This window comes from Onychostruthus taczanowskii, unplaced genomic scaffold, assembly GCF_017590055.1.
Source record: "Onychostruthus taczanowskii isolate IOZ18803 unplaced genomic scaffold, ASM1759005v1 scaffold12, whole genome shotgun sequence".
NCBI lineage: Eukaryota > Metazoa > Chordata > Aves > Passeriformes > Passeridae > Onychostruthus > Onychostruthus taczanowskii.
Window position 1 is genome coordinate 10996093 of NW_024498351.1, and position 25223 is coordinate 11021315.

Consider the following 25223-nt stretch of genomic DNA (forward strand, 5'->3'; position numbering starts at 1 on the left):
TTAGACGTGTCCAGTTTTCACGTGTGAAAGAATTTGTTCCTTATCAGTCTACGCCAGTTTTTTTCAAATTGCTAAAGATTTGAAAAAATCTGAATCTGTAGAAAACCTTCTTCTGCCATCTCACATGCACTTTATTCTAGTCAGGGGTTGGAACACATGATCTCTCAAACCAGCATTGCAGCTTATCTCCTGGTGTGAAATCACTTGTGTATCTAGGCCTTGAGATCAATAGAGTCTGAGCAGGGCAGTGGAGTTACTGATAGAGGGCAACCCAGATTAAATGAAATCAGGACACATTCAACTAGGTTTAGCAGAGGCATTTGGAGAGAGCGTGGCATGGAAAAGAACAGGAGAATTGTGACAGCATCACATTATTGCCGACAGCTGATATGCACCTTAAAAATCTTTTAGATCTGCCTACAGAAATATTACTTATTGGTGCCTGGGCTAGGTTTTTTGTGTGTGCAGTAGTAGTATAATTGCATATAAAAGCAAACACTAATCTAACATTAGTAGAGTAACTGTATGTAAAACACTTGATTGTTTCAAAGATACAAGTTTATGAAGCCTGTCAAACAGTTCGGTCTATCTCAATTGTAAAGCCCTGAGGAAAAGGACAGAATTATTTTATCTGAAACTCTAAAACTACATGCTGCATGTAATATTTCAAAATAAATGAACAGAACAAAATGCAGCAACTGAAGTATTTGTTTGAATAGAGGGATGGAGTCTAGCCAAGAGTTTTTTTCTTAACAAGCGAGCATATGACAAGATTGTCCCATTGGCATTGGGAGTGATTCTAGAATGAAGAATTCCTTGTCTCTCAATTGTGCACTGCTGCTATGAATTCTGTTTAGATTTTAAAAAGTCACATGTCATAGTAATTTTAAATGTAGTAGATTGGATGGAGAGAGAAACAGAAGAGTAACAGATGATGATGATCCTTTTTTCAGTTTGTTTGTTCTGTTTTGTGTTTGTTTGGGGTTTCTTTTGTGCTTCAAGGCTTGTAAACTAAGTGACTGTATTCAAGGCTTGTAAACTAAGTGACTGTATTATGTTATCATTTGTTTGAAGCCTGTTTAGTCATCAGCGGTGGGTGCTGTGGGCTGTTTAGTGGATATAAATACCAGCTCACTGGCAGACTGAAATTTGGGCTTTTGGGCTCCCAGCCTCATCTGAGTTCCAGTCCCAGGAGCCCTTGCAACTTCAGTCTCCCTGGTCATACTGGCAGTGTTTTCCCTTTTTACTCCTTGACACTGCTCCATGATGTGTCTGGTGAAGGAATCTTACCCTTGGTGGCAAGCTGCCACAGGAGAGCTAGACATGGCCTTGGGTAAATGATGCTCAAATAAATTCTGTTACGATGTTAATCAATGTTAATTCATCGATTAATTGCAACCCCATCTGTTTTTCCCAGTAGCCTATTTCTGCATATGTTGAAGGTAAAAATCAAAATCCAAAAGAATTAGGATGTTAGAAAATAATCTTCTTTCATCCACTTTGCTGCTGGAAGGTAGAGCTCTAATCCTGCCCTCCAGCTGCTGCACAGCACACTGCTATTAGCTGGAAATGGAGATATTATCTATATTTTACATATTAGCATCATATTTGTGACAGTCAATCCTTGGTGTGTTGCTAAGATTCCCCTGAGCCTCTTGTTTCCCTGCCAGGTTTACTAGCCCTTGTTTTTTTAACCAACCTCTTGGAAAACAATTGATGCATGGCAGCAGTAAGCTTCATCTGTAAACTCTTCTGATTGTAAGAGCAGGAAGCTTGGACTTCAGATTTTCATTTCAGACATTTTATTCTGCAAATAGTAACACACAATGTTGCTTCTTTTTTGCAGAGTGATTTTGAAGCTACTCCTCTAGAGATTCAGAGTGCAGGTTAAACATTCTTCATTATCTACAGAATTTTTGATTGGAGACTCCCTGGCCTGCATCACATGTAAAAATATTGAAAAATTAGCTGGATGTTTTTGAATTACTGGCTCAACAGAGAAAAAAGCCCTGATGTCTGAAGTGTACACTGCTCACAGCTAGAAAGCAATTCTGTGTGATAAGTGTAAGTGTGAAATGAATATGAAAAGATTAATGAAAATAATGGGAAAGTTTAGGAGCAGCATTGGGTTTAAATTTGTTCTGGGTAAAAAATATGTAATTATAAGTAATATAATCTTTTTTTGCTATAATTACATTCTAAAAATTAGGAGATAATTAGTGCTAAGGAGCATTTCCTTTTATTCGTTTCTTGCTACATGCTTTTTACAACATCAAGTCATTACATGCAGTGAAATACTGCATTTAAAATGTGTAATAGTATTCTAACCTCAGTGTGTTTTTCATGAGCTGAAAACAAGGAAGGACATTCTTCCTGCTCTTAAAGTCAAAAAGGCGGGTCTTGCATTACATGTTTTCTCCTGAACATGGCTTTTTTGGGGGTGGTCTGTATGTAGAGTTCTTTAGAAGATCAAAGGTAAGGAATTTTTCAAGTTCAGAGGTCCTCTGTGAGTCCTGCTCACCAATGTACTTTATCCAACATACGAACCTGTAAAGTACCATCTCTAGCAGGAGAAAAGATTGTTCAAAGTTAATTCCTGACTGAATTTGAAAACTGAAATCTCCTTATCATTTTTCCTTACTCTGAACTGGAACAGCATTTGCCCTGTTTTCCAATTTTATAAATGAAAATTGTCAATCACAACTGAATTTCCTTCTGAAGAGTTATAGTCAGAAATAGAAAATTTAGACCAAGATACTGGAAGTGCTTCATGCTAGTGACATCACTGGAAATTCATTTTGACAATGATCCAGACTGAATGTTATAACATTAAATATTTTAAATACTAGAAGGTTGAAATTAATTTAGAAATACTTTAAATTATGGAGTTGCATTATTCAGTATATTATTTCCAGTTAGGTTATATTGTATTAATATAGCATTAATATAGTGTAATTAGTACAAAGGAGTTGCTAACTGTAATGTCTCAGTAGAAAAGAAGAGGTAACAGGTTAAAGCTTCAAGAGGAAAAATGTGTGCTTATTGCTGATGAGAAAAAAGCTCATATTAGAATAATATGATCTTTTGAATTCAGAAATTAATATGCTTTATTCACTTATGACATTGCCTGATAGCTTAGAAATTTACATGTCTATAATTTTCTTGACATCATAAGAGAGCTGGAATTTATGCCTTGCTCTGTTACTTTTTCCTGGGCATGTGTAAAAGCTGAGCTATTTGCTTGACCATAAGATTTAGAAGTCTGAAAAGAAAGAGAGCAATTCATCTCTCAACCCCAGCTTAAACTGTTTCTGGCAGTTAGATATAATACTTTACACCTCACTAAGTGACTGTCGAGTGGAGGCACTGACATCTGACACTACAAAGGCTAAAATATTCATGCATATTAAAAATACAGAATGCAAGAAGTAGTGCTCTCTGCTCACATTCACTGCTAGGAGTTAAGGCAAATATATGAATCATATCCCTCTGTACCTTCAATTGCTTGCCCAAAACCAAAGATACAACAAGCAGCTTTTGAGCAAGTTTTCATCTTTGTTTTGAATGGTGATCATGTTGGAAAAAGAAGGCAGAAAATCTCCTTTTAAAATTTATGGTATTTGTCCAAGTCTCTTCAAAATGATCTTGTAAAAGAAGGAGAAAGAAATTGAGGTTTTGTTCTTTATTGTTTTAAAGTAATTATTGCAATCACTTTTCTCTCTTAGTTTTGGCAAATTAGAAAATCTCAGACAACATAATGATTAGGTGGAGCCATTCTGCATTGGCATATCCACTCTTCAGAAAAAGTCATATATATGAGAATTGTATCAGTCTGAAGAAGGCTTCTTCAAAAAATAGCTTTTGCACAGAGGGAAAGCTGTACTTTCTGTTTCTGTTCTGTTTTCTTACTTCTGTGCAACTGTAGTTTATTTTTGGAAGTAAAGAACCAGTATTTGTTCTGCATCTTTCTTTACTTTTCAACAGGCAGTGGGGCAAGCAAGGCAATGTACAGAGCAAATGGACAGTACAAACTGTACCAGAGCTATAATTGCTGCTAACTGTTGTTTCACTACCCCATAGAAATCTTCTTTTGTGAATATTTCTCGAAAATGGGAATACTTTTGGTGCCGGCAGCTCTTTTGAAATGCCGTACTATTTAGTATGCTTGTGGGAAGCTTCTGTAGGAAGGAGCTGGAGTAAAGTGGCAGAGAAGGAAAGACATTTTTTGGCGTCACTTGGGAATCTGTGTTTTTAGCTTAATGAGAGGAACAAACAAAGTCTGTGATCCACGAAGGCAAAAAGCATTCGTTTGAAATGTATTTCCAATATAAAGAAAATATAAATCAATTTTTGTTTGTTTATTTCAGAGAGGTATATTTCTTTGCCATATCTATGATTGAATAGAGAGGCAAATAATTACTTTTTGATTTGTGGGATCGGCAATATTGCTTTTTATAAAACTGTTATTTTTTTTCCATATCTGGTTTGTGAATTCAGTTGTCTGATGGGTTTGTGCAAATGTCAGGTTTCCAAATGAATTATATGTGAATACCTTAGATATACCAAAGAAATGCATGGATTCAGTTGTATTGAATATTTTCTCTTACACTTCAAGTCAGTCACTGCCCACTCAGTTGTTTTATCAATTTTTTTACCTTTTAACCACAAATAAAAAGGTATGATTTTTTGTCATAGTATAAGCAGTTTAAACACTTGTAAAATGGAAACAGAGGACAATAAATTTACTTAGTTTGGAAAAGTATATTTTCCAGATTGTGCTGGTTTCGCTTGGGGTAATTTTCATCTTAGTATCTACATGGGGCTCTGTTTTGGATTTGTGCTGGAAACAGTGTTGATAATGCAGGGATGTTTTAGTTATTGCTGAGCAAGGCTTACACAGAATCAAGGCCTTTTCTGGTCCTCACCCCATGCCACCAGTGAGAAGACTGGGGGTGCACAAGGAGCTGGAAGGGGAGCACAGCTGGGACAGGTGACCCCAGCTGGCCAGAGGGAGAGCCCATACCATGTGGCATATCCTGCCCTGGTCAGTTGGTAGCATACAGTTGTCTTTCATTCATATCATGTGTCTATCTTGGGTTTTACATCTCTCCTTTTTTTTTCCCTCCCTGCTATTTTCCTTTTCATTTCAATTTTTATTATCATCATCATCATTATTATTTACTATTATCACCATTACTATAACTATTACTGTTATCATTCTTTCAGCTATTAAACTGTTCTTGTTGCAATGCATGAGTTTTCTCCCTTTTATTCTTAGGTTCTCTCCCCCATCCCACTGAGCAGGGGGAGCGAGTGAGTTGTTGTGTGGGTTTCAGTTTTCACCTGGGTTTACACCATGGCACAGTTACACATGTGACTGACTCCCAGCAAATTTAAGGAGACATTAATTTTTATTTGTTGTGTGCAGAACTGAAAGATGCTGAGCCTGCCAACATGATAATTTCCTTAGTGCCCTTCCCTTTCTTTGATGACTACTTGAAAAGTGATACCTACATTTAGTGTTGTTGACATCAAGTTAGACTAATAATTAGCAAACAAAAGAAAACAAATAAAACCCTTATGCAAATAATTTACTATAATTCTGAAACCAAGACAACATTTATATTCACCTGAAATCTTGATGACTAAATAGAAAAATTCTTTTTTTTTTTCTTAGAAAACTAAGAAAATACATTAATCTGTTAACTCAGTGGAGTAAAAAAATACATATAAATAAATATAAAAATTAATAGCACTCTATAAAGAACAAGAGCCATGACACAATTATGTTCTGACACAAATAAAAAAAAGTCAATTTATAACTTGGCATTTTTGAATAGAACCTTGTTGTAAGCATAGAAACCTAGAAATGTCTCTCTGTCAACTTTATTCCAAATGCAAGAGGAAACAATCCTGTTTTCATCTGGAACATCACCTCAGTACTTCATACCACTTTTTTTTTTTCTATACCAAGTGCCGTTGTTCTTGCTTTATTATTCAAGGAATCACTGATGAATGATTATCACAATAAGGACTGAGGATTTTTTTTGTTTGCTGTTGTTTTGCGTTGAATATCTGTCCCACCAAGTAGGAGGATTTTCAAACTATTAAGCAGTTTCTGTTATTTTGTGACTAGCAGAGGAGCTCTGAGAGATGAACAGGAATAGTGACAAAGCCTAGATTATAACTCTAAGATTGGTAAAATGATATAAATGAGACTTTTAAAAAGTAGATTCTGATGTTACCGCTTGACATTCCAAAGAGAGGTTTAAAAAATTACTTTTCAACTTTTGATATTTAAGGACCATAAAAATACTTGCTTTAGTATACATGATTTTTGCCGGATACTTCTGTAGTACTTTTTGCTGAACATCAAGTTAACCTTCCCAAAGCAGTTTTAATTGTGGTTTGAAAAGTTTCTATTGAAAAGCTAAATCAGTACTTGAGAAAAAAGAGAAAATTACTACTAATATTATCTGTGCAGTAATTACTTAAATTTCTAGTTGTGCTTGTAAGATGTTTTTACAGGCAATTATAGTCTCTTAGCCAGTTACATTGTGAGCAGTGCTGTCTCAAGGAAATGGGCTGAAATTCTAGAGGCTAGATGTGGTGTAAACCTTTATCTTCATATTATCTGTAAAAGGGATTATCTTTCTGTGATCTGACTTAGTGTTATAGAAAATGTTTGGAGTGCATGAACTGTGAAAGTAATTAAAAACAAACAAAAAGCCCAAGAGGTTATATTCTTTCCACTACTGAAGTGGTAACTGCACTGTAAGTTTGCTAAGTGAGACTCAAATAGCAGTGACAGCTACATTCTGTAATAACCATCCTGAGAAATGCAGTTTCTTTGTGATTCATGTTCTGTCAAAGCACTCATTTCATGCACTTCTGCCATATAAATCCACTCCAAAACCACTTGTCTTGATTGGCAAACTGATTCGTTTCAGATTTTAAGATGTAAGTTTGTGACTGTTGGTAAATGTAACTAAGGAAAACCTTAAATATTCTTCAGCTAGAACATTGCCTTGAATGCCTCAGCAGTTTTTATAAGGTTATTTCCATTTCTTGTTAAGTTATTTAAACTACAGCGAGTTAGGCTTTTTGTTGTTGCTATTTTTCTGTGTAAGCAGTACAAAAAAATGTGTGGGACTTTTTTTCATTTTGTAAGTGGTCTTTTAGTTTTTATTAATCCTTTTCACATAGCTTAAATTTCTTGGTAGAGTTCACAATTTCTTTTTTATGGGTTTAGAGTACCTGAATTTCTTTTTTTCAGGAAAATACGCATTATGGCACAGGATGCATGGAACCTGCCATATGATATTGGGTCTCTTTATTGTGTAAAAAGCTGCAAATGAGGTTTATAACTGTGCAGTAGTGTCTGTTTCCCCAAAACATGTGTATACAAGTCAACATGAGGTGATGTCATAGTGACTGTGGGTACATGACACCATTTTCCTCATTGTTAATTTTAAGTTGCAGAAAAAAGAGCTGGAGGAGGAAGCAGATCCTCAAAGATACTTAAAAATGTGTTTTATTCTTTAGTCACCAGCCTCTTGGATTGAACTCTGATCCTGAAATTCCTGCTCGAACTATGACCAGTGTCAGAAAATTAATTAAGGCGGGATGAAGAATTCAGCTTATCTCCTAACCAATGCCTTATTTACTTAAATAATCACAGACATTTGGCTGTAAAAATTACTACAATTCAATTAAGAGAATCAAGATGAGTATTTACATTTATTTCTAGATAGAGCTTGTTACTTCATTTCACATTAAGGAAAACAGTTGTGTGATTAATGCTACTATGTGTCATTTGGTCATACTGCTGTGCTCCAAAAAAACAGGACTGACTCTGCATAATACATTGGCTTTTGTTCTTTTCCATGTTTAGTTTTTCCCCTGTTTCCAACAGCTTCGTGTGTCTTGGAAGAGCCATTTTTTCCTTAATAGCTGCACCATCCGTGAGACAGTACTTGCATTTGCGGATGATAGGGTTCGGAGGAAGGTCTCATTGAATGACTCAATTATAATGGCTTTGAAGTTATTTATAGCTTTCTACAGAACACTCATTAGACTACCCCTCTGCCTCTCTCCAGGTCTTTTGTGAACACTTTCCAAGATGGTGACCTGGTTGCCTTTCTTTCAGCAAAACAACCCAATTAGCCTCACTAAATGTGCTTGCATTTATTTAGGCTTGTTTTTGTTGTCGTACTTCGAGAGCCATTTCTTCATGTGCTGACAGTAACTACTTCTCATTGTTTTCATTAGATCTCCTTATGTACTTATAAAAAATTGCTGTACTCTTTCATTAGTATTTTTTTCCTAGTGTATATTAACTCATTTTAATTTTGATCATGCTTATTACTCTTGCATTACAGAATAACTCTTTACTGTTCTGCAGTCTTGCTATCACACTAATTCAGCTATACAAATTAGCAGTGTATTTACAGTATTCTATGTTTATCTGTATCAATACATCAGAAAGTTAATTGCCCCACTAAAACTGCCTGTACAGCTTCTCCATGTACAATCTCTAGCATATAGTGCTAGTTTTGTAACTTGGTTCACATTCAGTATATTATATTTTATTTCTTGGATATTTTCCTTCAATACTCTTCCCTAGTCAGTATCATCTGTGGTTTATATGTGGTCCTATAGAGCTTTCTCTCTCTGAGTGTATCTCAATAAAGTCTCACTTGAATGATTGTAGCATTTATCCAGTAATATTTTGTCTTTAGTCAGCATGTTAACCCCTTCAAAGTGTTTTCGCTTCCTAATTCTTGAAAATATTTTATCTTTTCCTTGCTTACTCCACCTTCTTGTTTGACAGAGCACTGGTTAAGACATAGTCTTGCTTTTTATCACCTCTGTAATAATCCTGTGCATTTTTTAGATGTTCTTTTGCGCTATTTTTCAAATGCAGGGATTGCTGCTTCCTCTGGTTGTGTGACGTGTTATCATGGCTATATATATTGCCATAAATGTAGCAATTGTTGATGTCTGTGGCTATGGTTTTGGTTACACAAGCATTTCTTAGGGTCTTACGAAGACAGGGTACTGGGTATGAATTTGCAAAATGTTTTATCCCCGTAATGCCTTCATAAACCTTCCTATTAATAGAAACTCTTACTGTAGAGGGGAAAGGAAGGAATGCAGCTGCTGGCATCCTGAAGTAACCAGTCTAATTAGGGTAAGGGTGTCAGCAGCACAGCACATGCAGAGGTGATCCAAGCTGCAGTGATTTTGTGGGCTGAACATTTAAATAAGATCTCCTGCTTTCACTCTGCTTTGACACTTGACATTGAATCAGCTTCGCTTTCTGTGTGCTCTTCTCTTCAGCTGCACTGTGCATCAGAGCTGGGTTAGATGTCTGGCAGTGCTGCCACCTGTTTCATGTCACTCTGTTTGTTCTTCAGCAACTCTTCAGTACAGTGTAAGAGAGCTCTTGATTCTGTTTAAGGATATAATTTGGGCTCTCTTTCTAGTAATCAGTGGCATATTTCAATTGTAAATACAGTAGAAACAGAATTGTTTATCTTCTTAAGGAGGAAGTGGAAATCCATTAACGCAATCATAAGGCTATTTAATGTCTGCAGTCACAGTGTCCTCACTGGACATGGTGGGAAGTGCTATTCACATTCAGTGCTTAATCTTTCTCAGCTTTACCAACACAAATGCACAGTTTTTACAACAGCCACTGAGAAGAACCCCGTATATGCCAGCTGAAATCAGCTAGATAGCAAAATAGTGGTTGAGGTATACAGAACTGGATAGTGGTGTAAGATTATGCCAGTTAGAGATTTATTGTGTTGTAAAACACTTTGAGGTGGTATGCAGAGGACCCTATTTCTGTTTTTTGTTGTATTTAGTATTTTTTTCTTGGATCATTAATTGACAGTTATGATATTGCAACATGAATTTGAAGAAGAAAAGGTAAACTACTGAAAAACTTCAGAATGTTTAATTTCTCTTCTGAATGAAAGTAAAGCATTATGTTATTATAGTGCATTATCAATGCAGAATTGATCTCTGACTATTTTGTTAATTTTTCTCTTTTAAAATTTGGGAAGGTAAGAGCTCTCCTTGAATGGAGTCATCATAGAGTGGTTTGGGTTGGAAGCAGCTTTAAAGATCATCTAGTTCCATGGTCAAGGGTGCCACCCATTAGATCAGATTCCCTGGTGCCCCATCCAGCCTGGCCTGATCAATGCCAGGGATGGGGCATCCACAGCTTCTCTGGAGAACTTGTTTCATTGTCCCACTACCATCTGAGTGAAGAATTTCTTCCTAATATCTAATCTAAATCTCCCTTTTTTTAGTCTAAAACTATTCACCCTTGTCCTATCACATATGATGTGTCACACACTGCACAACACACAAGTAAATGTAGGTCTCTCACTGGAGTTTGCTAAGTGTAAAGAATATATACGCAAAATCCCAATATTCATGTTTCTTACAGAGTTTATGTCAAGGATTCAATTATTCCTGTTATTTCCAATAGAATAATGTATAAAGAAGTATTTAGTCTTAAAAAAGTAATGAATTACATTACTACTTAATTTAATGTGACATAGATTACAGTAGGCCAATAAATCATATGCATCCTTAGATGGGCTTTGAAACATTTTATGGCCAAGATCAGGATGTAAATTGAAAAACTGACATACCATTTTAGAATAATGATGCAGCTGCAGCAGGGAGAGAGATGGCCAAGGATAAAGGGGCAGACTCATTTTCAGAGGTAATTGCACCTGTGCTTCTCTCATGGTTTGTGACATTGCAAGTGTGAGGCCCTAGAAAGTGACTTCAGTTTATTGCCAGAGTTCTTGTCTGGGACAGGGAAAGTGCAAACCAGGAGTCACATGTCTTATGAATTAACTTTTATTCTAAAAAATATTTTTATTAATAAATTATGGATTTGTAGTTTGCCAAGAAGCTTCAGGCAGTAAATAAAAAAGTACTTCAGGTTGAATTACTCAACTCTCTTTTGCCGATTGTTTTTGTGCCCTTGAACTGACCAAGAGGTTTCCTGCTCGCACAGTTGTTAGCTTATTTTCTTTCTTCTACCCCTTTTGAGGTTCAAGTTCTTTTATGATATTACAGCTTATCTTTAGATTTAGATATTTTGACCAAAAATCAAATTTTTTGCTTTAGGAAACTTGTAGCTTGTACTTTTTCATTTTTAAAGAAGAGCCTTTCACAGAAGAGCTGTGAATAAGTCAAATGAGTATTAAATAAGAACATTTATTCAGGTCTTTTATCTTGTTGTTTTAGTCCTAAGAAAATTTGAATCATTGAGTATGTCACCAAACATGATATATTGGCTAACTGTGGAGCTATGAGCCATTTTAAAAGTACCAATATTGTAAGAGATACTAATGATAATCATTACGTTTAACAAGATGTCCATGTAATGTGTGTACAGTTTTATTTGCCTTGGAGAACAGTTTAAATGCAGATGAGCAACACAACCTACTCACATTTGAAATATGTAAGTGGAGTAGCACTATCTTCAGACTTGGGAGAAGATATCAATATGGCATGACTGTTAGTATCTAATTTAGCAGGCTAAATTACCTCACTAATCTCCCTAGAATCTCTTCAAAGAATATGAGAGAACATGGCTTCTCCAGAGAGCAATTCTTCAGCAAAAGCCTAATTTAAGGTGCTGAATTGACCTCTGGAGGAGTTTATTGCTCTCCTTTGAATAAGCCAGGAACTTGGTTAATAACTAAAAATTATTTATCTTCATGCTAAGGTAGATATCAAAACAGAAATCAGAATGTGTATGAAAAGTTGACCTAGTTATGCCCATTTGGGAAGGTGTAATTTCAGGTGAAATGGCTCACTTTGGTCTCTTTTTTCTAGAACTCCAGACTTCTTGTTGAGGAAATGCTTACAATTATTTTTACCAAAGTATAAGGTATGAAAACAGGCCTCACATCAGGAAATCACAAGGGAATTTCACATAGGTGTTAGATTAAATGCATGGAGGAAGATCAGAAGCAGATTGAAAGAGGCTGTTTAAAAGAACTCATCAATCTACAAACTCCTGGGTATTAGCAAGGTGAATCTTGCAAAGTCTGAGAGGCATGCTGTCCCCTTCCTGAACAGTCTTTCAAAGGCACTCTCTGCAAGAGATGCAGAGGCAGCAGCACAGCCATAAATATCACCTTCCTGAAGGAAAGTGTCTTTCCTGAGACCCCATAAATAGCAGCTGCCAAGCTGCGGCCAGAGAACTCGGCTCGAGATTTCCACAGCTGTTGCCTTGTAGCTAGCAGAAGCTGTAGTGTTGGTGTGGGGATTCTGTTGATTTGCCTTGAAATTGCATCATGGTTGCATTAATTGAAATTAAATATTTTCAGAAAGTCTTTAAATTGATGTAAGAACTGTAGGTTGTTTTCTGCTGGGTAGGTGTTTGTTTGCTGAATGTATGCAGTTTCATATACATACAACATACAACCAGTGAATGAGCTCATCAGAGAAACCTCTGAGGTGAGCTCAGTTTTTAGGCTATGAAAAGCTTTTAAGCAGTACTGAGCTTCCAAAATTCAGAACAGGTGTCTTGAGATTGAGCCAGTTTATGGCCTTGTAGGACCTCCTAAATTGAATTTGATTGAATTTGAGCTAGCTCAACCTTCTGCTTAGGCTGTTTCCCAAATTGGAGTAATTGTACTGGAACTGTGAAGAGATTTATTATCCCTTCCGTTCTTCCATTTCATGAATTCTGGCCTAATTGTGTCCACCAGACTCAAAAAGATTAAAAAAAAAAAAAAGGAAAAGTAAATGGGGTAATAATACAATATTAGAGAAGTCTACCTTTTTTTTTTTGTGGTTTGTTTGGAATTTTTTTTCAGTGAGTGGGAAGGGGGATAGCTGTATGAAAGCATTTAAAATATCACCTAGGTTTTCCTGACTGTTGTGGATATCACTGTACTGCGGTCAGAATGTATGACTGTCAGATTAGTTAGGCTCACCTCTTCTGCCTGGAATTGAGCTGACCTGAATCATTGTTGATGTCATGACTTTACAGATTTCTACATTAATTATACTGTCTTTATTAGACTTTGTATATCAATTTCTATGTATTCACTGCTATTGCTCTTCATATTCCTATGATACCACTCATGTATCAGTGAAGTAATTAGATAAAACCTCCACTGATGAATTACTAGTATGTTGATTTGATCTAGAGATTTCTAACAGATGTTTAATGTGTTAATAGTGTGTCCTGTTCACGCTCTGGAAAATGAGAAGCCTCTTGAATACTATTTGTTTAGGTTTGTGTAATGCAGCAAAGCAGAGATACTGAAGCTTGCTGAACTACTTTCAGACAGCACAAGATAATTGCATACAGCTGCAAGTTAGCAGCTAACACAGTATTCCACCTGGGTATATATCACTCTGCTTGTAGTGTAGATAATTAAATAAAGCAGAAAAGATTAAATAAAATTTCCCTCTTTTATATTTCTAGGTTAATATAAGTTCTTAGTGTCTTGTTAAGTAAATGCACTTAAAATTGAAGTATTGGGAGCAATGAAACAAAAAATTGTCTAATAATGATATAATTAGTGCCATCCTACATTGTTTCATGAGAAGAAACTCTTCTTGATGCAGATGAATCATTTTGTCATTATTATTTTGGCATATCTTGCCTGAAATAGCTATGTTTTGTAATAGAGGGAGTTGTATTTTCCAAATAAATCAAATAGCACAACTTGCTATTGTTATCTAACTTACAATTTGAGTTCATGAGCTCCAGTTCCTTATCACAATGTTTTAATTTACAGTTCTAACATGACCAATGCCAGTAAAATGTTTTAGTATATTATCTGGCAATAAGTAAAACCTGTCAAAAAATCGTTAAAAAGAACAGTGCTTAACAAAAGACATATGCCTCATAAATAATATGTCATGACAACTGGCAGGCCTAGTAAAATATTTGAAGGCAAATGCTGAAAAAAGTAACAAACCATAAGGAGCTAATGGGTTATTTTTGCTAGAAATCTGTGATAGATTTTTCCTGTCACAATATTATTGCATTTGTGATAAAGCAAAGGGATTTGCACCATGATTTTTCTAGCATACTATAGAACTAATTTCAATTAGCAAATATTATGTCACATTTATTTTTATAAAGAGCAAGTCTGTCATCCTCTCACTAATCCCTTCCTATATCAGTATTCCAATAATGCTAGTCTTCTGTCTTAACCTCAGACCTGGCTCATTGTTTTCCAAAAACATATGATGCACTTTTACAAAAGGCACATTTAACCACTTATAAATCATTAGTTCAAACCATAAAACAGTTTGGAAGAAACAGGTTCAGATAGTTTGAAAATGACAGGTTAATGAATTTGAGAGTAATCTATGTTTCACTTGACCTAGCAAACTAAACTTTCAAATCTCTTGAATCTAGTATGGGGGTTTGAGGTTTTTTGTAGTTTTGTTTGTTTGTTTGTTAATGAGTATGCTGAAATATTTGTAGTAAATGGGTATGTTTGCTTTAATGCAGTATATGATGATGAACTGTAAAATTGCAATAATAGCATGGAAGAGCCACACAACTACCATCCCCCTGAAAAAAACCACCCAACCCCCTACGATCCTGTCTCCCCAAAGCAAGATGTAAAGGTATCCTGAAACACTAGATCTAAAAGTAAGCTTTTAGGGAGGTTTCACAGCAGCAGGTAATTGGCCACTGGAATGAAGCCCAATTTGATGTCACAGAAATCTGTGAAGGCCGAATAGTTTTTATACAGAAGATGGTGAAGACATAATGTTGGGGATAGGGTGTAATGCAGTAGAAAATGGTAGTAAAGTAGTAATAAAACAGAATGGCTAAGGGAGGCAATTTTAAAACTGTCATCTTGAAAGAATTTTTGTGCTTTACTCTTAATTTTTTGTCAGCTTTTCATTTAGCTGATAAATTTAGGTGCAAGTCTTCCCTGTGTTCTTGGATGCAAAGAAAGTGGAAAGAAAGCTGTAACATAAATACAGAAGAGTTCCTGAGTACTTAATGGGCTGGTTTATTAAAAGTTCAGTACTTCTCCAATTTATCTGCGTTTACTCTGTGGGTGGCAGAACAGCTATTATTAAGTATTGTCTTCCAGTATTAGCATTAAAAAAAATCATGACATTTAAGTTAAATCTGAATCTTCTCTAATCTTAATACATGCATAGTTTTCCTTTGTTTCATTTGTGATTTTGCTGTACAAAGGATTCAGTGCTCCTGTTACTGCTGGTGAATTGAAAGTGTGTTATTACCACATCAGCCTTACAGAAGCTGGCATTTGAAATTATGGTAGGAGTGCAACATCGCAGCCCTCCTGATGTGTGAGGTGCAGAAGTTGTGCTATTTGCTAATTATGTGCCTTTTCTTCTGTGAAGAGAGATACTAAATAAGAACAGAAGTGATAAATGGCATGGGCTACCTGTATCATGCTTTGAGGTGAGCAGTGGGTCACAATTGAAACAGCAAAAAAGATCTCATACAAGAAATTGTCCTTTAACGATAAGAAACATTATTTCTGTTATTTCAGAAGAGAGGCAAAATGACCCACTAGCTTCAAAGGCTGTTCTGGATGCTTTTCAAATGTATCTGTGTCAGAAGTGCTTTCTGATGCTCTTGGTGAATAGCATGATGTTGGATAGGGTTTCAGTGCTTCTGTGTATTTACCTAGGCAGCACAGTGAAGAGAAATATATATTGAGACAAAAGAGTTGTTTGGGTTATGTGAATAATATAAAAAGGATCATCTCAGCTCTCAAAGAGTCTGGTGTTCTGTCTCATTTGGGAAAAAAAAAAAAAACTCCAAGTAGACAGAAATTTGGAAAGTTTTATTACATTTCTCCATTGATGAGAAAATATAAAATATGTATAAGTTTTTGAATCCCCCGATGAGAAAATATATGATGAATGGAAAGATATTTCCAGTAAAGTATCACCAAGTGTTACCTTGTGGCATTAGTAGATCTAAGGATGGATCTCTCACTGTTTAGGCTGTTTAGGATTTTCTGCTGCTACAGTCAGAATATGGACATTTGTACTATTCAAAACATAATTGTCTATAGATCAGATGGAAATGTTCATTGTCTCTTTTGGGGTGGGACTGAGATTAATTATCTTCATTTTGACTTGTGCTAGGCCTGCATGTGTCTAATGTCACATGCCAGGAATGCTTATTGGCACCTCCACTAATATAAATGCAAGAAGCCTTGCACAATTCTCTGTGCCAATATTGAAAATTTAAATTAAAATATGCACAGGCCAATATGTGGAATAATATCTCTTTGCAATTAGGGCAGCATGAATGGTAGCCAAAGAAACCAGCTGTAGAAAACAAAAGAAAATATAAGCCCTTATTAAAAAATACAAAAATCATATTTAGAAGCATCAAAGCACAGAGTGGAACCAAAGAAAGAGATTTATGATGTATCACTTCTAATTCTAATTTGCAGTCTGTTATTGTGATATAATCTGTGGTTCTCTTTGGGGAACAGCAAACAGCATCTGGTAGCTCTTTGGATTCCCTCCAAACTGCTTTGAAATAGATGTGAATACAGTAAAGTGGTGTGAAGGATAGGTATTCTGTTCTTTATATTCTGGTGAAGTTTATTGTTATGAATGCTGAGCTTAAAACTTAATTAAGCTTCTTATTTCAGGTGCTATAGTACTGGTTTGCAGTGTGAATGTGTTCCCAGCTGTCCTTGAAAATTTCCATAAAATGGATGACACAGAACTGTGGAGGCTGACTGAGCTTACCAGTCAGTCTTGAGCACTGTGCTGGAGTGACTGAACCCTGCTTTGAGACTGTGTCTGCTTGGGGTTCGCTGTCTCCTTGATGTGCCATGTCATGCCACAGCATCACAGCCAGGGAAGGCAGTCTGGGGATGAGGCACCATAAGTGGGAAAGCCCACGGCAGCTGGCTGCCTTCTGCAGCTGCAGCAGCCTTTAGAGCCGATAGCTCAAACTCTGCTGAAGGAAACCACAGTAACCTTTTGCAGATCGATGGGAGCTGACTGTGTCAATCATTTACACTGATGTGAATGACTGCTGCTGAGAATAGCTGACAGCTCTTTGGCTGTGTTTGCAGAATGCTGAATTTGAATTCAGCTGATGAAGGCCATGTTGTAGTTTTGGCCTTTACGGGTGGTCATAGGTGGCTAAGCTTACATCACCAATCAGTGTTGATAGCACAGTAGGTGTTGCTGAGCACCCAGTGCCTAGTTTACTGTGCTCTAGAGAGTGAAGTAGCTCTAGACTGATCTCATGGACTAGCTGTGAGCCAGTAGAAGACCTGGCAAAATTCCATTCTATAAGTTAGTTCTGGGTCATTAGTTCCTATTTCTCCCCAAAATCTCTACAAATGTAGCCTAGAAGGCCAAGCAGAGGAATACTTCTTTGTAGATATAAACATATACCACATTTTCCTCCCTTGCTTTTCTTGGTGTTTTAATAAAATACCATCACTTATTTTGGAAAATTATATTACAGTTTAATTAACCTAAGTGTTATGAAATGCCTTTTAGTGTCCTGTCCAATTTCTTTAAATTGTGTCATTCTTTTAATTATTTCTTATAGTAATTTCATACAAGTTCTCTGCTCTCCATAAGATGACAGTGCTTAAATCTACATAAAGGATTTATCTTCTGCATTATGTGATTATTTTCCATTTATAGTTATTTACTTTAAAAGTATGAATAATAAATAAATGGCAAAGTATAAAAGAAATATAATTACATAGAATACATAAAGGCAATTTTTTTTATTTTATAATTTATTAATAGTTGCCTCACACAGTGATCGTAATTGCCATTTATTTGTCAGTGTGCTGATCTCCAAAGATGCTGGTGCCTGTTCAGTGACCTGATGTGAGTGCCCAGTATTGGGAATAAGGTTCTTACACTGAAATCCCTGCACCTTGTGATTTGTTTTTACATTCATAAGTTCCAGCCTGCGTGCTTAAAACATATGTACCATATAATGCAAATCAAAGATTTACATAAAATCCATTATAACAAGGATGTACAGGATTTTTTCAAGCCTTTTAGTGATATCTCTGTTCTCCAAAAGTCACATGAATCATGAACATGAATAGAGGAACTCTTAAGCTGTTTACTGACATGTCTTGTGAAATTGCTTACAGCAGTGAGAATGTTACATAAATTCTCATAGTGAAGAAATGCAAAGAAGTGGTTATTTAATTATATGAAATGTTACAGAAGTGAAATAGCGAAAAACATCACAAAAGAGCTTATTCTTAATGCTTTCAACAGTCAACTGATTATTTTTGGCTAAGAAGTTGAAGTTGCAAGCACGGCATCCAAACAAAAGATTTCCTGAAGTTAGTCTTTACTTGTAATATGAGAAATAGTAGAATAATCTACTAGTTAAAGCATGGTCTTTTAATTTCTCATCAGCTTCTTAAGATGTTCTTAAGAACATCTTAGTTAGGAAATGTTATAGATGTGTGCTATTTGTAGTCTTATTAGGGAAGCAGAGTGACTCTGAATCCCCACTTGTGACTACTATAGTGCTCTTGCAGGGACAATACATTGATAGTTACATTTTTACTCCTAAAACCCACCCACCCCTATAGGGCTGAAAAATTGAGTACTTCACTTTAATGCAGTGTGAGCTCATTTGTTCCTAAAAATCTATGAAAAATAGAATGGAAATCATTATTAAAGTAATTTTATTAGAACTTTGCTTGCAAAGCATTAGCAGTAATCACTAGAAGCTGCTGGATCAGTACCTTTGAAGTTTGCCCAGTCACTCAAGCACACATTGTTCTGAACTCTGTCAGAATGTCTTACATGGGGACTTCTGCTGGGTTCTTCTTCTTTGAAATGTGTTTTTTTGGAGGTTGGGTTTATTTTTTTTTTGGTTTTTTTGCATAAAAAAACATTCACGCTTATAGCGTGCTATTACATTATGTATTACATAACCCCAGGCTGAAATGAAAGGTAGTAAATCTTACCTGTGACCAAAAAAAAATTGCTTATTCTTCATAAAATTTGGTTTTATGTTTATTGTACACAAGCAGTGTAAGATGTTATAGACTTAGCGAATTAGTTTCTTCCTTTGTTTTGAGTCCTGTGAATTTCTGAAAGATATAGCAGGAACATTTATGGCTCTTAGTGATCCCAGATTTTTAAGTTAAACATGTTGGGGTTTTGTTTCTTTTACAGCCATCTGTGCCCTGGGCTGCTTCCAAAGCAGTGTGATCAGCAGGTCGAAGGAGGGGATTTTGCCCCTCTGCTTTGCTCTCATGGGACCCCACCTGCAGTGCTCTGTCCAGCTCTGGGGTCCCCAACATAAGAAGGATATGGAGCTGTTGGAGCAAATCCAGAGGAGGGACACAAAGCTAATAAGAGGACCGAAGCACCTTCTTTATGAAGACGGGCTGGGAGAGTTGGGGCTGTTCAGCCTGGAGGAGAGAAGGTTGGGTGGAGACCTCATGGCAACCTCCCCATATCTGGAGGAAGCCTAAGAGAGACTTCATCAGGAGCTGTAGTGGTACAAGGAGTAATGGGTACAAATTGAAAGAGGGGAAATCTGGGTTAAATATTAGGGGAAAATTCTTTACTTTGAGAGTAGATAAGGCACTAAAACAGGTTGCAGTGTTCAAGGGCAGGTTGGATAATGCTTTGAGCAACCTGGTCTGGTGGGACGTATCCCTGACCATGGTAGGGGGCTTGGGACTGCATGATCTTTAAGGTACATTCCAATTCCTTAACATTCTATAATTCTGTGATTGTTTTGAGAATTAAAAGCAACATTTTTATTCAGTTTAGCTGAAGGAACTGAGATAATTTAAGCAGATTAGTTGATGACATTATTATTAAACTCTTCAAATTCATTATTACAAGTATTGTTTGTCTGCAAATCTTAAAGTGTTTAAGAGACAAATTTGCAAGAGGGATGCTGGTGCCTAAATGTCCCTGCAGGCATCTAAATCAAGCATTTAAATGTCAATGTATTCATACCTCACCTGTCAAGTACTGAGAAGAAAACTCTTTTGGATTTTTAGTTTCAAATTCTGTATCTGTATATGCTGCTCCTTTGCATTTTCATGGCTTACAAAATGTGACCAGTGAGTTGAACTGCAAGGAACCTTTGCACCAGGGGCTTTATTTGTGAAAACAGTGCATATGCAGCATCGATTCTCACGACTCATTTTCCATGGTGATATGCAGATGATGTCCTAAAATGCACTGATGGGCTTCCAGAAAAGATGGTGTAAAATGGTTTTGCTTAAAATACTTCACTGAAATATTTAAGAGACGGGAGTCACACTTTTTCCCTTTTTCCAAGGGTTTTACATTCAGGTTTTCATGTTAAACCATTGACTAGTCCTTATAGAGACTTTCATGATGGAGCTGTTCTATTTAGAATTAAGTACTTAAATGTCTTTTAAGCTAGAGAGAAGAACTCTGTAACCTAGGGATTAAGGCAGCCCTTTGGGATGGGAAAACAGCCTTTCAAATTCCACAACAATGAACATTTCACTGCTCTAAATTAAGCATTCATAATAGCAGGGTCTTGAACTCAGTCCTCCATCCTCCCAAATGAATAACCTAATCATGGAGCTATGGCAATTCCTATGTGCTCACTGTGATCCACAGGAAATCTTGGGATTTCTTGTGGTGCAAGGGAGGTGTGCTATGTGAGCATGAGGGTGAGTGCAGAGTCTGTTATCATGAGCTGGCTGTGTTAGTCTCCTGAAAGTGGAGATCAAATGGGCATTGGAATAGACACCCCTTTATTTGAAGGGGTTTTGAACCTCTGCCTTCTGTTATCTCATGTGTGCGTTGTAACTAGTGATTGACTGGATAAAACAGCAACTCCGTCAAACATGTTTTGAAAGAATCGATGCTGCTTGTTTTTCAGAAGGAAGCTCAGGACCCTGTTTCAGAAAATTCCAGAGTTACAAATAAGGGGAATATCTGCTGCTTTCTGCCAGGGGTGAGCTGCCTGTGGAAGGGAAAGAACTCAGCTTTCTTGACAGCCTTTTGTACTGACTAGCTCTATGCTGAGTATTCTGACTTTACTAAGCTACTTTCCTAGACACACGCTTCATATATCTACATATATATACACACACACACTTACATGTACACATGCATAAATTTGTAGCCTTCTCTCAAAACAGAGGTGTAATAGTGCATTCTGTGATAGCTTTTTTGTAAGAAAAATTATGCATTATTTCTGTATAAGCTTCAAGTTTTGAAATGCCACGTTAAAAAAAAAAAACCCCTTAATGTAATTTCTGCTATCATTAAAACCAACAAATTAGTTAAGTGAAATAATGATAATTGAAAGTGATTTGTATGGCATGAGTGTGTGCTGCTTTGTTAAAATAATTGCAGTTCTTGTGCCAAATACTTGTAAATCTCTACTTGATTTTTAGTATTTTTGACAGAAGGTTCCTTTTGTCAGCTTTGACAATTAATATTGTAATAGAGCAATCTAGGGACTTCCATGATTTAAGTCAAACAGTTTATACTCTGATACATTTTAGAATTTGGCACTCAATTATTTTAAGTAGAACTGATGAAATGTTAAGTTTGTTCAGTATTTCTCAATAGAATTTTTCATTTTAGGTGGCATATGACACTATTGAGCATAAGACGTAATGGTTGGAATTCCTTATGTAAAGTACCTGCATCATGTTGAATATTTGGAGATTTTTCAGGCAAAATGCATATTTCAGAAACCTCAAGTAGAGAAAACAGTATTTCCCTTATTTATACATATTTTATTTTAAATAGCCTTACTGTCCTACTTGGAAGCAGGAAGGTGAAATTACTTGGAGAAGGGGATTTGTCAAATCCATCCCTATTGTCTGCTTCATAGGCCCAAAGTTGGACAAGTTTTAAACTTTCAGTAATACCACTTTCTTGCATTCACAATGAAAATGTTTTGGTTCTTTCTAGGTAGCTAGATCTGCTTGTCACTTTGCATTATTAACCTTGGCTGTTTTATGGAATATCAGAGCAGAATCCTGTGGACTAGTAGGTTGGAAACCTATGTTGCCTGCGGAGGCAAGCTTAAAATTGAATATGTGGCACACAAAGTCTGTGTCATAAGTGACATGGGAAAAGGAAGGGAGAAAACGGGGTAGAAAATCTTAACAGATTAGGAGATGAGTATGGGGGAAGGAATCTAGGACTGAGTTTACAAAGGAAAGGCAACAGAATAAAGAGAAGGAAAGAGAGGGAATAGAATCTGTACAGTTTGATCGGGTGGTGGTCATTGGCCTAGGTGAGATATTTTGGAAACAGGACAGTGGATGCCTGGATTTAGTATAGAAATGAAGCGAATTACTTCATGGAGTCTTGATTTCTCCTACATTGCTGGAGATTACATTTGGAAGGTATTGTGAGTTAATTCCTTTTTCTACCTTACAAGACCTGATCCAATAACCAGTCAGTAGGCACTGAAGATCAGTTGCATTCCAGACAATATGTAAAAATGTGTTTTAAGTTCAAGAATAATGTTGCCTTATAAGCAGGGCAACAGTAGACATGGAAAGGCAAAGACAGAAGGGAAATTCCTTGAAGAAATTTGTCATCTGTCATGCTGTTGTCTCTGGAGCAGTTAGGGACCATTAATATTAGGTATATATTCAAATGTGTCAGTGATACCTTATTCACTGATGGCTTATTTGATTGCAGATGAGGCTGTAAATGTATTTGTATGGCAGTGGTAATGGCTACAAGGTGTAGCTCTTTCATCATGAGCTTTAATTTCAGAGAGATAAAATGTCTATTTTCTCATTTGATTTTGGAGTAGAGATGCACACTTAAAATTGATTATTTGGAATGTTAATGCTATGGAAATCTCAAAGTAGTTTAAAATAGGAAATAACATCTGTCACTGTCCATGATTTCCCAGAGGAGGCAACCATCTCTTTTCCTTGCCTAATTTCAGCGATAAGTTCCAGCAAAATTACGTGTCCGTCAATAATAATTATTCATTGTCATGAAATTTAATGAAGGCTTTGACAACCAATTTCCCATCTAATCTATGTATTTCAAACTTAGGGACTGTGGTTCCATAAGATTTCCTTGAAATACAGGATTCAGAGGGTGAGTGAGTTCATCTTTCTTCATCACTTGGGAATGCTCATTCCCAAGACTTTTACCTGATAGAGGACGAGCAATACCTTGATAAACCCATACTGGAAGCAAAACTGCCCATTCCCTTGCTATGAAGAGGTGTGTGGGAATTGGGCCACTTCCCCTCTCATCACCTCCTCCAAGCTCAAGAGGTGAAGTTGTTTTTATTTGTTGTGTGTCCGAAACCACTCTCATTAAGGTTTGTACATTTCAAATGGTACCTACTGCACAAAAAGGAAGACAGTAAATATATTTTCATTAAAATCTAGTTGTTAATGAGGAAGCTTTAACCATGACTGATAATTAGCACTATTGACTCGTTACAATACCCTAAATAATTTCTTCTTGCCAAGACATCACACATCACTTTTGGATGTTTAGTGTATAGTCCTGTTTCTTAGTTGGGAAAAGGGGTTTTTTTTCCATAGAAGTTTCTTTTCCATAGAAGAGGTAAGAATGGGGTTTTTTTTCATTGTTTCCATCAATTCCCTGTAAGCCTTTGGAAGATACTAATTTTGCGTGTGTAGAAAATTAGGCCAAATTTGGTGCCTTTTGCACCAAACATAAGGTCTACTGTAATGATAAATTACATTTAACTGCTAATTTTCAACTGCTTCATCAGTAGGAATTGTACTACTGGTTGGTTTGCAGTTGACAGGTTTAGACGTATTCTCCATATTTGCATTATGTTTGAGTCCTGAAAACTAGCAACATTTCATAAATGAGCTATTGAAAATGAGGTAGAATTTTTTTTTTAATGTGAAGGAAGCATTTGACACAATTAATTTGTTAGCAAGTCATAGGGTTTTTTTTAAGAGATACAATTAAAGAGATTTTTACAGCACAGATCAGTAATGATGGGACAAGTATATCAGTAGATATTCACTCAGGTCCTGGAAGACAATTTACAGAAAAATTATATTAAGAATGAAAAGAATGTAGTTTTTGAAAGAAAACTGCATGGATTACAGGTTTCCCAGGGACACTGTGAAATACCCACCTTTGGAGATACTGAAAAGCTCTTTGGACACCATCCTGGGCACCCTGCTCTTGGAGGCCCTTCTTGAGCACGGGTTTGGACCAGATGACCTCCAGAGGTCCCTTCCAACATTAGCCCTTTGGTGAATCTGTGATAGCCCTGTGGTAAGCTTGTATTGCTTAGAGCCTACATTTTTAACTGGGTAAGGTCCTTGGAAGTGAAAACAACAGGTGCAAAACCCCACCACATCTTTTCTTTATTTTAATGGTCCTGGGTAACCAATTTCATGGCTTTTCTTTCCTTTTGCAAGAGTTCAGAGTACAGGTGAATCTTATTCCATGTCAGGAGTTAATCTCTCTACTCTGATTAATCTTGATTTTCTCAGTGTCCTGCAAGTGAAACAAATACAGCTGTAGCATTGGCATTATTTAGAAAAAAAAATTTAGTTTGCTTTACAATTGATTTATTTTGGGAAATTGTGTAGCTCAAGGGAATGGTAATGGGATATATAATCTATCACCATGAAATAACCAGTGTAAATAAGGTCACTGTGATTAGTGATCAGAGCTGTTTTGGCATTCCGTTGGGTCACTGAATAGCTTGGTGAAATGAGATTGGTCTCAGTCCAGTTCACAGAGTTTCAATTTTGGTTTTTCACCTCAGGAAAAATCAGCTTTTGCTGACAGTTTGCAGAGAAAGATCAAGAACTTCTACAGTTGGTCTGTTTGAGAGAAGAGTAGCATGTGTAACATAAGTATGTTTAGGTGCTGCCTGATGCTGTATCTGTATAGAGGTATTCAGGGCCACCAAATGTTTCTGGGGTTTCTTTATTTTTAGAAATGTGTGTGTTACTAATTTTAAGCAAATATATATAAATTGTAATAATGCCTTATCTTCTTTTTTTTCTGTTATAACAAATCAATTCACTTTGAAACAATTTAGTTGCAACTGTGTTGTTAGCGTATAATTGCGCACACAAAGCTGATTGATATTCTGAGCTTTTCTGCTTTTCCTTCCACTCTTTTAAAGACTTTTAGAGGTTTTCTTTTTTTTTTTTAATAATTGGATCCTGTCAAAAATTTTGATTGGTAAACCTTTGAATTAGTAGAAATCA

At 36.2% G+C, this 25223-nt stretch overlaps 1 protein-coding gene across 1 annotated transcript in view; it reads left to right on the plus strand.

The window, feature by feature from the left end:
* GALNTL6 (polypeptide N-acetylgalactosaminyltransferase like 6) overlaps positions 1 to 25223 on the plus strand; it is a 428742-nt gene that overhangs the window by 105752 nt on the left and 297767 nt on the right. The gene's annotated exons all lie outside the window — the stretch shown is intronic.